This window comes from Siphateles boraxobius, unplaced genomic scaffold (assembly GCF_051911475.1).
Source record: "Siphateles boraxobius isolate OS27281-9 unplaced genomic scaffold, OSU_SipBor_1 25, whole genome shotgun sequence".
Lineage (NCBI taxonomy): Eukaryota > Metazoa > Chordata > Actinopteri > Cypriniformes > Leuciscidae > Siphateles > Siphateles boraxobius.
In genome coordinates, this window is record NW_027508866.1 from 23297466 (window position 1) to 23309893 (window position 12428).

Sequence of the window (12428 nt, forward strand, 5' to 3'; positions counted from 1 at the left end):
GTAGCTTAATGAGGGTCTCTACATACAAACCGAATCACTGAGAACTTTGTAAGTGTACAGACAGTTTAATAATAATATACTTTATAAAGACAGTACCATCGCGTATACAGGCAGGAGCCATCTTTGGGAAACAGCCTCGACCAGTCGAACCACTAACGCCATGCTAAGTGAGCTGAACTGTGAGATTCCAAGTCACAGTTCAGCTCGTAGCACGGCGTTCGTGGTTCGACTGGTCGAGACTGTTTTCCAAAGATGGCTCCGCAATGGTACCGTCTTTATAAAGTATATTATTATTAAACTGTCTGTACACTTACAAAGTTCAAAAAACTAAAAAAAAAAAAAAAAAAAAATTAGGTAATGTTATATTGTTAACCCTCTGAGGTCTAAGGGGGTTTTGGGGTCCTTGAGGTGTTCTGACATGCTCAACATTTGTGCTTTTTTCAGTTATTTATAAACATGTTAATGTTAAAGGTGTAAATTCACTCTATATACCACAAACGGGGCTACCGTAATATGTGAGCAACATGTACATGTTTGTATTTTTTAGAGAATAATGTTTATGCGTGGTTATTGAAAAAACTAAAACTTAAAGTGTCTGAAATAAGGCCACAAAACACATACTAAATATGTGTCTACAAGACTTTTGACTAATGAGTGTTGTTGCCTAGAATTTTCAAAATGATCTGAAAAATAATCCTGCCTAATCATTTACATAAAACAATAAATTGATTTAAATTTTATAAGACACCTTTTGTTTGGAAAGGCAATATGCGTGGAGACGTGTTCACACCTGAGAAGACAAAGGCCGGATAATGTGCCACATACATAATGAGCTGCATATTAATTATACCTGCCTTTCACACAGGTGTGTCACAGGATCCCAAAGAATGCAAGGACAAAATAAATTATCTATATATACATATTTTACAATTAGAAATTGTAACCGATTGCAAATAGGTTACAATAACAACATCCATTACAATTTTAACAATATTTCAAGTGTATTTCTTTGTAAAAAGTATACATTTTATCATACGTATTAAAAAAGGTAAGGATTCATTAGTTGTTCAAATTGGAACAAACACTATAATAACATCTTAGTTGATAATTCAATATACCTACTTTATTTTTGACAAAACATCACACTATAGTATATTTAACTATGAGCAGAAATTGGTGAACAAAAGCTTACCTATTTAATGTGACAGTAGTCTTTTTTTTACAGTCAAAACTTTATAATCTATCCAAAACTAATCACAAAATCGTGTTTAAACATTCATATTTAGTCTGTAACATATTGTGTATGATATATTAGCATATACATGTGAATTTGCAGTTTGTTGCTTATACAGACATTTTATTTCAACATATTTCAGTCTATTTTTACCCATCTTAGTAGGCTATAGCAATATAGTTTGGATGTGTTCATGTAAACATAACGTTTACTAATGTAGGTGCGAGAGTGAATGAACGGCACAGACACGCGCTGTATAACTGTAGTAAACAAAGCACGCGCGCCTGTGCCGTTCATTCATCATTTAGCCTACACACAGACACGCAATTCATATTTAAACAGTCTTTTTGCGGTTTACAGTCAGACACTATTCAATATCGCGATTAGAACAAAGCACTTAAGAATAAATTACTTACTACATCAGCTGGATCCGTTGCTCCTCGAAATGAAACTACCAGCACTTCTGGTACATTTTCCAGGGTTATTAGATATTATTATTCCTCACAGCGTATGGTTTTTCTTTATTCGGCGAAAAGCACAACACATTGTTTTTATTGTGAGTATCCACAAAAATAATAGACACTTATCAGAATCTAAGGATTTACAACACTTAATACATAAGATCAAAATGAACAGAGCATTTTGAGTTTCTTTTGCACTGATAAGAAAAAAAGCAAGACTATCGCGTAAAACTGGTTTCATAAAATTGGTATCGAAAAAAGTATCGTTCAGGAACCGGTATCGAAGTCAAGGTATCGGCATTGAACATTTTGTTACGATACCCAGCCCTAGTTATCTGAAGTCTCGTTTCATCTCCACCACCCCAGAGCTCAGCCAATTGTCCCTTCCTATCGCTGCCGGATGCTTGCAGCCCTGCGCGATCTATGGGGATGCCCTGCATTGACGTCGAGCAACCACCAGGAGCGCCTGTCCTCATCCCCTTCCAGAACCCCCACCATCGTTGTGTCATCTTGTTACGGCGTGAGGACGCGCCTTGCGAGAGGGGGATGCTCTGTCACCATCAAAATCTGTTTAGTTCATGGACTTTTAGTTTGCATTTCTTCAGTTCCTGTTTTCCTTGTGTTATCCGTTACTCTGGTCACCGCCATTAGTTCATCTAGATCAGCGGTGTACCCTTCATTATCTTGTTTGTGCTTTCCTTATAAGTTGTACCCGTTCCTTCCCACCTTGTCCTATCACCGTTATATTTAGTTGTGTTTGCCATTGCCTGTCTGAGGTATTAGAATTAAACTTTGAGTTTTCTGAACTAGATTGGTCTTCGTCTTCCTGCCTGAAATGCAATGTGACAATCCAGACTAATTGTTAACAACAAGTTCTATAACATCCATTTGGAAAACAGATAATGTAAATTTGCATTTCATGCTGACTTTAATCCTAACCATGCCTCAAAACTAGTCCCAAAAGAGTATGTATTATAAAGAGATTAAATTGCTATATATGATGAACAAATATGATTTAGGCTTTATTTACATCCAAGCAATGATTAACACATACATACGTTCTTCGTACGTTGCTTAAAACATCCGAGATCAAACGAGACATCCCAGATGATATCATTGGGCTAATCATGATCTGTCTAATTGGGTTCTTTGAACACACCTGCCGGTTATGATTAGTATAGCTGGATTGAGTTATCTGAGATAATTGTGCGTTCATGCGCTGGTTTAAAAGGGGATATGTATCGATAGTAGAAACATTGATCAGCAATGCTGCTATTGGCTGCTCACCTTGGCCAAAGAGCACGCTCAGTTTTTCTCCGCAGAAGAGCAAGAACTAATAGTCAAAGTTTATGCTGAATTTTAATGTTTTATCAAAACGCCAGGAAACACCTCAAAGTCTGAAAAAGCCAGGAGAGAGGGCTGGCAAAAAGTAGCAGGGAAATTAAATGCGTTTGTGGTGGCCATGTTTTTATAACTTATTACAGTATATATTTTTTTGTATTTTAATAATTTCATAATTATTTTGTTCATTGTCATGTCAGAGTCACCACACTAGATCATGGTGAAAGTGAAGTACAAGAATATTCTACATAATGGTATTTTTTACTAGGCCTACTTATAGGCCTACTAGTCTCTTTTAAAAGGGCACTGTTAAATAAATGGTTGTCTGTTTATAAAAGCAACCAAGAAAAAGGCTGAAAAAAAAAAAAAAACAGGTGCTCCTGCACCCTGGCAAAAGAGCTGGCCCTTCAGTTGAATGCGAATTGACCTATTGTGAAGGGCATCCCTGCGTTCAGCTCTTCCAGACACACATCCAGGACCAGTAGCAGCAACTCCTTCATTACTGGTAAGTGAGATTTAAATGATCTTAGTACACTGCCAAATAATTTGTTGCTGCATTAAATTAAGTAGGCTTATAATCCAAATGGCTGGTATAGTCATTTCAACTGTTAAATCTTGAGTTATGAAAAATTGCTTTGACTTGTGAAAGTGAAAACTGATAAAGTTATGTTAATGTAAAAAATATATTGTCATGAGTTATTGATCACATTTTTTTCCAGTGTAGTTCATTGCATAAAAGAGTAAAACACAATGTCATTACAGTTTTACACCAACACGTTTATCTGTTCCCAAGAAAGTGGTGGCTGAAATATGTGCAGTAAGTGGACTTTATAAGGCTTGTAATACCCATTTGTTTCTTTTGCAAAGGACAGTGAAGAAAAAAAGACTGGAGAAGTACTTGTAAGTGCATAAATAACTTTAATTAATTTATAGTTGTATACATATTATTTCTGATTATTTTATTATTGGAGGATGAAAGGCCAGACAGGCCTACAGCACAAAGTGATACAGAGGTGGGCAGTGTAGTACTTTTCCTTTTTATTTCTGTTGCATGAGGCTTGTTTTTTTGGTAAATCTTTTTATCCCAAAATGGCGCAGGGTGATATCCGTACCATATATAAACGGAATCTACAACAGAAAATTTAGTATTTTGACCTGAAAAAACATATATTTGACATATATTATATATTTGACCTGAAATAGAACTTGACACCTTAAAGAAGAAAAACTGTAACTAGAGATTGAGTTGCTTCAAAAGGAACTTCAGAGTAAGTGCTAATACACTATTTCACACAGAGTACTATTGCTGATCTTGGATAACAAAATATCTTATTGCAGGCAAAAGATGACAATCACTGGCTTTTCTTGACAAAGAATAATTTAAATACAAATCAAGGAACTAAGCATGTTGTCTTGTCTTCTATTCATTTAATGAAGGTTTTTGTTTGTGTATAAAAAAAATAAATAAAAAAATGGTGTTCCACAATTCTGTCCCGTGCAGCTCTGCCACTAGGTTGGTCCCAGTGCACTGGCTGGAGGTCATCATCAGGCTGCACCTCCACCACATGGGTCCTCTCCTTTCTGATAGTGGCATTATTGTGGAGTATGGCACATGCAACCATGTCACAGGCCCTGTCAGGTGCAACCCTCAGACCCTTCTGAAAATCTTTCCTTTAGTTGCCCAAAGATCATTTCAATGTGTGCCCTTGTCCTGGCTAGAGCTGCATTGAAACTGGTTTGTGGTCCAGGGTTTGGGTCAGGGAATGGCGTTATGAAATACTGCCACCAAGCAGGATCCAATCATAAGCACCTGGAAAAATGCAGTTTCGAGCCTCCAGCCGAGCCTGCACTTCACGTGCACTGTTCACGGTGGCTGCGCCACCTTGCCCACCTGAACTATCTGGTCCACCTTGGCCACCTGAACTGTCTGGTCCACCCTAGCCACCTGAACTGTCTGGTCCACCTTGGCCACTTGAACTTTCTGATCAACCTTGGCCACTTGAACTATCTGGTCCACCCTGGCAACCTGAACTGTCTGGTCCACCTTGGCCACTTGAACTGTCTGATCCACCCTGAACTGTCTGATCCACCTTGTTCCCCTGAACTGCCTGCTCCGCTCTGGCCGTCTGCACAGCCTGCTCTGCCCTGGTCGCCTGCACAGCCTGCTCCGCCCACGCTCCACGACCCAGGTCCGCCCACGACCTAGGTCCGCCATTGCAATGCCCTGGTCCCGTTCCCCTGCACGGACCTGACCCTCCATCACTCCCCCAAAACCACCTCTGCTTCACCACCCTCCTGAACTTTTTTTTTTTTAGCGTCTGGAAGCCAGTCTGTAAACCTCATTACACCAATGAGGTTTGCTCTAGCGTGTGACTTACTCACAAGCTTCCGTATGATGTTTACATTATGTGATGCACTCTGTGTGTTTATATTTTTAGGTGAAGCATCCCTTTAAATTTCATTGCATTATATATAAATATCAAACCAAGTGGCATTTCCTAACAAACAATGCTCAAACTTTGATAACTAACTTCTTTAGACTATTATTTCAAACTAATTGGTGTCGAGGTTATTTTATTTTTTATTTTTTTGTGAATGTATGAAGTTGGTTCCCCTCAAGATTACGCAGATGACTTGGCAGAATATAACTGTCACTATTATATTCAGTTTAGTTTGGTTTCTGTCCTTGTGTTCATCTCCTGTCTGCATGTCTGATGAGTTGCTATTGTTTCTGATATTGTAATATCCTGTTCAGCTGAGTTCACCTCGTTAACCTGTGTATTTAAGTTCCTGTGTTTGAATCTTAATTTGTCCGGTATCGTCAGTGTTGTGTGGTCGTACTACTTTGCCTTCCTGCCTTTTTCTAAGTTTGTTCTTTGAATATTTACTATCAAAGACTAAGTAGTATATTTTTATATTTTATTGTCGTGCTTTGGACTTCCACGTGTGACAATAACAACTGTTGTAGTTCATTATACTAACAATAAATGGTGAAACATTTTTCACTATTAACTAGTTCCTTATTAGCATGCATATTGCTCCGATCAGTAGCGAACCGTGACTTTTGAACCTTGGCCCTCTCACCCCCTTCCCTTGACGTAAACTCAGCCTAAAATCAGCCCAATTTACTGTGTACTCTTCTATAATACCGCATGTTAGCTTTGACAAGAAATACCACAAGCATACATCAGAGTGAGCGTGAGAGTTATCAACAAAATGAAACAAAAAGTAATAAAACCCAAATCATCATTACTAATCACAGAGCTGAAAGCATTAGGTGGAAAGATCCTAATATGGAGAAAACGGACGTCCATACAACAAACTGAATCGGCAGATTTGAAGAGCTAATTTCCTCAAAAAGAATTAGATGTTTGTCAAATTATAAATTCCCAAAATAACATTAGACCTGATTACTTTTCATTAAAAAAAGTTTTTCCTTTTTAAACTATTTAAAAGTTTGTAAACATAATTTTACAATAGTTTAGGCCCTCTCTGTCACAAGAACGCGAGATAAGGCAATAGCAGGTGAGAAATGTTTATTGATATAAATCGAGCTTGGTCAGGTCCACACAACAGGACACACAGGGCGGGAGAGTGATGCAGGAACTTCGACGGGCAACCGGGTTGATGATAGATGACAGGTGAGGTGATAATACATGAATCCGAAGTGTAGTGATGATTACAGGAAACGGAGACACATCCAACAGGAATGAGGACAGGAACACAACCAGGACATACCACAACAATCTGACAAAGACCAGATGAAACAGTGAGCATATATAGGCACCGCTGATCAGATGCAGCTGGCTCCGCTGATGAGATGCAGCTGACGCTGCTGATCAGCGGTAGTGATCGGTGACCACGCCCACACACATGCACAATAACAATGACACGAGACAAGGAAGACACGGTGAATTCAGGAACCGTGACACTCTCTGAGGACCTAGATGGCCCTGACGGTTTGCCTCTGACTAGGATATTGGCTGTTTAATAGACTTATAAAGCACATATTAATGCCTTATTCTGCATGACCATATTCTACATCCCTAATCCTACCCAATTCCTAAACTACTACCTTACTAACTATTAAAGGGATATTTCAGCTCTGGGAAGATGAATGTGTATTTAATAGTGATCATTTATATAGTAGAAGCATTCTAGACTGAGAAAAGGCAGAAAATGTATTTTTTACTCATGTGGCTGAAAGGTTTTGGGACCAGGGACCCCTTAGAGTGGAGAAAAATTTCCAAGGAACCCCTCATAACAATAACTGTCTGTGATTAATATGCTTAAAACTATGTGTTCTCTTAAATGCCATAGGCATTAATTGCATTGTAATAATTTTCACCCTACAAACTTAAGACCTGTTTTATAGAACAGGAACACATGTCAGTTTAAATCATGTTAATACCACTTATATACTTGTAAACAGTGGGTATTTTATTCAAACTGCATTTGGACTAAATAGCATTTACACTAAGTAATTTATCTTAAAAGCTTTCATAAAATCAACAGCAAGACAGCAAGCACAGGCTTGTTCTAATAAAACCAAACATTAAAATTCCCTAGATTAAAATTAAAACATTAACATTTTACATTAAAACAATAGTTCCCCATAAATTAAAATTCTGTCATCATTTAATCACCCTCAAGTTTTTCCAAACCTGAATGAGTTTCTTTCTCCTGCTTAACACAAAAGAAAATATTTGGAAGAATGTCAATAACCAAATAGTTGATGGACCCCAATGACTTCCATATGTTTTTTTTTTAAAAAGTACCAGAAACTGTTTGGTTACCCACATTCTTCAAAATATCTTCTTTGATGACACATTTTTCCTTTTTTTTTTTTTATTGGGTGAGCCATCCATTTAAAATAACATTTAAATTATGTAGCCTAATGTTACTTTACGTGCATCAACTTTAAAATAATGAACTCATTGCACCTTATATCAATGGCAGAACAATCAACAAATCATAACAGAATTAACACTGTTGCAGAACACATCCTAGTAATTAAGTTAAAACAAACTTTTATTTTGGCGGGTTGTAGTGAATAAAAGTTTTGTATTGTTATAGGTCCAGGGGCGGAATATTTTTAGTAAAGCCCCGAATATTTTGCTACCTTGTCTTTCTCATATAGAGCAAAACAATTAATCAGAAAAACAAATGTGAATAAGATTACAGCTGCCGTGATTACCTAATCATGAAAAGTGCATATTACAGTTTTATTTATATTTTTCCCTTTGCATTAAAGGTACTTCCAACGTGCTTTTGCAGCGTTGAGCATTGTAGCCAATCACAGACATGTCTGTTGAACGCATTGGCCAATTTAAACGAGTCACTGTGCTGAAGATGTGTTTTGCGCGAGCTTACCCTACACTTTTCGCAAACCTGTCATTATTATTGGCAATAAACTTAAGAGATTCACTGCAATGTATTTGGTAGGCCTATTCTTGATGCTGCTATGATGCACTCCATTACGCACTGCTCTGTTTGTTGGATTACTAAAAGTTCAGCGGTCTAGCTCATTAATGTCAAAATGATTAAAGAAGGCGGGGCTTACCGTTCACAGAAGGATGTTAACAGTGAACGAACGCCTGGTAAAATGTAGGTAGATAAAGATTTAATATTTGACAACTGTAATTATTTCACTAATACAATAAGCCTTTCTTTTTCTTTATACCTATAAATTGCTTTTATAATCAATTCATTATGGGCTAAAGCCCCGAATATCCACTGACCCTAGAACCGCCCCTATTTTTGTATCAAATTAAATGCCGAAACGTTCTCAAAACTGACGGATAAAACAAAAAGAACTGAAAAATTTAAACCTAGCCTCTCAACTTTGATTTTACAACTAGGCTAGGCGACTCTGTATATTCGCGGATTCACTCTTCTCTCTGGATAAGCGCGTGCGTTTGTGGGGGGAGAGAAAGAGAGAGCAGGTGCGCTCTGCCAAGAATTTCCCCGATGGTCTGACTGGATTCCGCGATTCCGTTCATAGGGTTCTAAAATTATTTTGCGGACACCCTGGCAATGGACCCCACTTTGAGAACCACTGCTCTAGTAACAGTAAAGGTTTATAAAAAGAACCACAACCAATGTGAGTTATAACTTTTAATTTAAAAAATATAATTGATATTAACACTTTTACACTCAAAGCTCTTCCAGAGCTTCGCTGTTACCTTATATCCACAGTATTGCCCGTCAGGAGCTGGATATCTCCGTCTGATATCCTGGACAACTCAAGTGGGCAAAACGAGACGATAGTCTTTACCAAGTCGCTCACATTGCAGGACCCATTCCATAAAGTGACGATAGGCTGTTAGGCGATATTGTCTACAAAACAGTAAGCACAACGTTAGCAATGCGACTAGTTTTGAAGTCTGAAGCACGGTAATTCGAAAATACTACTGGTTTTCTACTAATACAAAGCTTAATGCTAAATCCTGAAGTATCCCTTTAATAAGCTGTAATTAGAACTTTCTTGAGGCAAAAGTTGTTGTTAATAGTTAATAGAGAGAATTGGACCCTAATCTAAAGTGTGACAAGCTCCACAAAGTTTACAAAGACTAGCTACTATTCATTTTTTTAATGTTTCTTATTTTGGAACCAAACTAATTTCATTTTGTGAATTTTTTTATTGAAATGTGTGCTTGTGCTAAATTGCCACTATAAATGCCACTTGTTTTGGTATTTGTTAAAATTGTAATTGTATCTTAAGTGTCCAAAATACTGTATGCTTTGGGGCCACTGTACTATATATCTGAGCAAAACCATATTCCCTTTTAGCCATGAGCATTTAACTTTGGTGGTGTTAAGAAGTAATTAAGGCCTGTTTTAATAGGTTTCCTTAAAAGTAGTCATCTGTTGTGTAACACATCCCCATATTCGCTGACCAGTCAGGGCGTCTGAAATACGCCTCAGGGAATATATCCGCCTGTGATCTCTGAAGTTCTTATAAGTAACAAACAGCTTCAGACAGCTTTCAGTCCACTCAGTGTCCATGAACCCGAAGCAAGTCTCTACAGGATTCCTCGCTAATATTAGCATTTTCATATCGTAAATACAATATGCTATGATGAGACATGCATAAAAATAGCACCAATCAAACGAGCACTCAAGCACACAGTGGGGAAGGTTAGAACATGTCCAGTTACTTCCTGTGTGTTCAGTGTTCCACTGAGAGGTTTTATGTAGCTAGATAGTACATTTAAAATTCTGTCTGCAAATATTACAATGGTTTCATTGCTGTTGGTTACATTTTAATGGGCAAACACTCAGTCATTGTAAGTCCATGTAAAAAGGCTGACATTATCGATGAATCAAAGTTTGAATGGAGTTTGCATGTTAAATGATTTAGGCTGAACTAACTGCAGCAAGTTAATACTTCGGGTTAGAGGTTTAGAACAAACCCTAATCTGGATGTACAGTGTAATTGAAAGCAGTGTAATTACCTCCAGGGAAGTTCCCCAACATCAACTGAACAAAAAATAAACCTTCACACTTTTCTTCCATCCATGAAAGGTTAAATTTTCCATATCTATCCATCCATCCATCTATCCATGAAATGTTGAATTTTCCACATCCATCCATGAAATGTTGAATTTTTTATATCTATCTATCCATCCATCCATCCATGAAATGTTGAATTTTCCATATCTATCCATCCATGAAATGTTGAATTATCCATATCTATCTATCCATCCATCCTTCCATGAAATGTTGAATTTTCCATATCCATCCATCCATCCATGAAATGTTGAATTTTCCATATCTATCCATACATCCATCCATGAAATGTTGATTGTTCCATATCGACTCATGAAATGTTGAATTTTCCATATCTATCCATCCCTAATCCATGAAATGTTGAATTGTCCATATCCATCTGTCCATGAAATGTCGAATTTTCCATATCTATCCATCCATCCATCCATCCATCCATCCATGAAATGTTGATTTTTCCATATCCATCCATGACATGTTGAATTTTCCATATCTATCCATCCCTAATCCATGAAATGTTGAATTTTCCATATCTATCCATCATCATCCATGAAATGTTGAATTTTCCATATCTGTCCATTCTTCCATCCATCTATCCATCCATAAAATGTAGAATTTTCCATATCCATCCATCCATGAATTGTTGAATTTTCCAAATCTATCCATATATGAATAAATTAACTGACCTGTTAAGCATCATGTAATGTTCATATCATGTAAATTAAGCTGATGCATCCCAAATGATGGACTATACACTATGCACTATGTACTTATCTGTGTAGTGTATGGATTTTGTAAGGTTTTTTTATCACTCAACATCAGAGTCTAATGCCCCTCCCCGTCTGCTACGTAATTAAAGCTGCGACAGTTGAGTGCATGAAGTGTCCAACATTCCACACTTAGTTTTTTTCCTTTAATTTAGTGCATCATCTGGGTATTTAAAATGCATTTAAAGTGCAAAGTATTTGTCTTTTTGGAATTTTCAGTGTGAACACACTACTCACACTATTTATACTTAAAAACATCATAGATTAGTGAATAAGTATGCGAATTAGGATGCATTGTTGACATTAAATATAAAGTAACTGAACCCCAATTTCTATAATTTTAATGGTATTTCAGTATTTGAGCTGCTGAATCCAAAACCGGTTTGGCCTCTGAACCAAAATAACAGTAATTCCTGTTATCAATTAACAGTATCACTGTAGACTTTACCATCTTCTAACTTTACACTGGGACGGAATAATCCTGCAGTGCATTGTGGGTAGTGTCCCCCACTGACTGAATGGTGAGCAGACTGATAGGAGGCCTAGTAGTGACTTTGCTTTTCTGTGGAGTAGCTCATGTTTAATGCACAGCCCTGCTGAGCTCTGAGTATTGATTTGTAAATGCAAGCCGTGTGTTTATCCGGCTAAGATTCTCACCATTGTTTCAGGAGGCACATTTGCATAGAAGCAAGAGCCCAGGAGAGAGAGAGAGAGAGAGAGAGAGGGGAGGGGAGGGGAGCATAAACTGGTGATGAGCTGTAGTTCAAATGTGGTTTAAAGGAAAAAAAACACGAGAAAGGACAAAAGAGAGATACAGAAGAAGGAAGTGAGGTAAACGATTCAGAGGCTAATGATTGTGATTGGTGGAAATATTCATTAATTCATTTTTCGTTCTTTCATTCCTTTCTGTTGTACATTGTTTACTATTTGGTGTATGGGTGGTCTGTTTGTTATGTCTGGTATAGTTGTTTTTATTTGGTGTATGTTGATTGTTGTGTTTGGGGTACACTGTTTTTTTAAATTGTGTTTAGGGTATGTTGTTGGTTATATTTAGTGTTTGTTGTTTGTTTTTAGCAATTTGCTTCATCTTAAGGACCCTTTGCTTTTTAGTTTGAA